The sequence below is a fragment of the Sardina pilchardus genome, chromosome 13, assembly GCF_963854185.1.
Source record: "Sardina pilchardus chromosome 13, fSarPil1.1, whole genome shotgun sequence".
NCBI classification, from domain to species: domain Eukaryota; kingdom Metazoa; phylum Chordata; class Actinopteri; order Clupeiformes; family Clupeidae; genus Sardina; species Sardina pilchardus.
In genome coordinates this window covers 19,052,391-19,054,890 of record NC_085006.1, presented here as the reverse complement: position 1 = coordinate 19,054,890, position 2,500 = coordinate 19,052,391, and the positions used below count along the sequence as shown (strand labels likewise).

The 2,500-nt window shown below is 56.3% G+C and overlaps 1 protein-coding gene across 1 annotated transcript in view; it reads right to left on the bottom strand.

The window, feature by feature from the left end:
• Positions 1-2,500, bottom strand: part of tenm4 (teneurin transmembrane protein 4) — a 150,163-nt gene that overhangs the window by 90,907 nt on the left and 56,756 nt on the right.

The following is a 2,500-nucleotide window of genomic DNA, read 5'->3' as shown; positions in this document are numbered from 1 at the left end:
ACCAAAGGTGGCGCTGGAGTGGAAACGGTACACGGGTTTTTCGGCGAGGCAAATTGAAAAAGCCCCGCCGCGATTAGGAGCCGAGCAGTGCCGCCGCGTATGTCCTCCGTCCGGGCGGTCGCCGTGACCCCCCCCCCCCCCCTTCCAGCCGGACGTGGGCTCGCTGAAGAGAGAGCGCGCAGCGCTTAGTGACCGTAAGTCTTCATCATGCGGGCACCGAGAGGGTGAGGAAGAGGAGGAGGAGGAGGAGGAGTCGTGTGTGCCACCGTGGTGGGCAGTTAGGGGTCAGCAGAGGGGCATCGCTGTGGTTGCCACCGCGGTGCCATCTGACACCTATCCCGCTGCCAGTTCCATCCAGATGGACCCGCCCGGGCGGAGAAAATGACCATTTCATTTACCTGCTTCGCATATTCTACCAAGTAAAAAAAAAGTCCTCTCCACAAAAAAAAGCACACCTTCTATTCGAAAAAACGAACGCGGTCCTCAGTGTTCCACTGAACATAATCGCAAGAACTAAAAGAGCATGAGGGGCCTACATCAGCACCATTCTGCATTCCATTTCCATATTTTATCAACCCTAGGGCTGATCTTTTTTTTTCTTCCTCTTTTTCCAAAGAACTTTTCTCTCCAGTTATTTGCATCGACCGAGGTTGGGGGCGGTGGGGGGGTCTGCTACTCACTAACCGGAGGCCCGGTGAATTAAACACGAAATGGCGCCCAGAAATATTCACTCCTCTCTCCCTCTCTCTCGCGCCCTGAGCCGCACGGAGGCTGTAGCTGAGACCTGGGCCAGGAGTCGGGGAACAAAAGGCGCCTTTGTGGCCTCTTTCTCTCTCTCTTTCTCTCTCTCTCTCCCTCTCTCTCTCTTTCCCTCTCTCTCTCTTGCTCAGACAAAGAGCCCGGGAAACGTGAGCCGCAGCTGCTGCTCCCAGCCACACACCTCAGGAGAGTCCATCATCACGGAGAACTCAAGAGCGGGAGAGAGAGAGAGGGGTAGGGAGGAGAGAGGAGTGGAGAGGAGGGGGGGGTGGCAGAGAGAGAGAAAGGGAGGGAGGGAGGGAGGGAGGGAGGGAGAGAGAAGAGAAAGAGCTCCACGGCAGAGGAAGAGAAAGAAGGAGATTCACGGATACAGAAAGGGAATCGGGAGAACGTGTAGAAAGAAACAGAATGAAGTGAAAAGGTGGGAAAAAAGGAGCAGAGATGGAATCAAGAGAATGGAGGACGACAGAATGGCCAGTGGGCGGAGTGGTGCGGGAGACAGCCCCAACAGGCTGCAGTGATGAGCTCAGCTCTGTGCGGAGTTCCAGGCCGCGCCGTCTAGCTCCCCACACTGTGTCAAACGCCTTTTTTTTGGGTGAGCTTGTATTTTTTTATTTATTTTTTTTTACACACAAAGAGAATCTAAACTGGGAAGCCTGGCTTGCTTCACCACCACCACCGCCACCACCACCACCACCCTTTTTCTTTTCGCTCCGAGTCAGACACTCAGATGGGAGAAGGCTGAGCTACTCAGTGCCGGGGGGGGGGGGGGGGGGGGGGGGGGTAGGGGGCTTTGCCATTTCAACATTTTCCTCCCAGAAGCACAATAACGCAGGGCTGCTCCCTTGCCCTCCCTGGCTTCCTTTGTGGTACCGCAGGAGAGGTGGAAGGTGGAACCAAAAGGAATAAAATGAAGCGTGCACCTGTGCTCAAGCTTGGCTGTCTCTCCTCACCCACCCACACACACACGCACAACACACACACACACACACACACACACACACACACACACACACACACACACACACACACACACACACACACACACACACACACACACACACACGCACAAACACACATCTTTTTATTTGACTGAGCGCCGACACGGACTCCATAGCACCCCTGGCTCGGTCAGATATGACACGGCGGAGCGAGCCCGTCTCTCAACATGTCCGTACGCCGTTCCTCAAATACCAAGCGCTTGTAAAAAGCCTCGTCGGCCGCCATCTCCCAGGACCCCGCCGAGGATGGCCTGTCATGTCCGATCCTCGCTGATTGGCTCGGTGGGTTTGATTTGAGGCTTCTCCCTTGTTCCCTGTGCCTCTCAAACAACACCACCCCCTCTCCCCACCCCACCCGACACACACACACACACACACACACACACACACACACACACACACACACACACCCTCTCGACTCACTTTCTCCCCAATCCCCCCTGAACCTGGTGAGTCAACGGCAGCAGCGCAGCGGCAGGTTATGAATCACCTTCTGCGCTCGCCGCTGTTCAGGTTATATAACACCTGCCTCGTCCTGTTTGTCATTATCGATTTCTCGGGGAGGCCAGGCCGTAAACTTGAGCACCATCTTTCCGGAGCTTTCCCCCCTCCGCTCCGCTCGCCTTGGCAAGGTCAGCCCGCGCGGAGCACCGGAGTTGTCAGAGAGGGCCGTCCAGCTGATGGCCAGCAGACAGGGGACAGATTCGGTCTGGGCCTTGGGCCTGGCCTCGGCCCCCCCA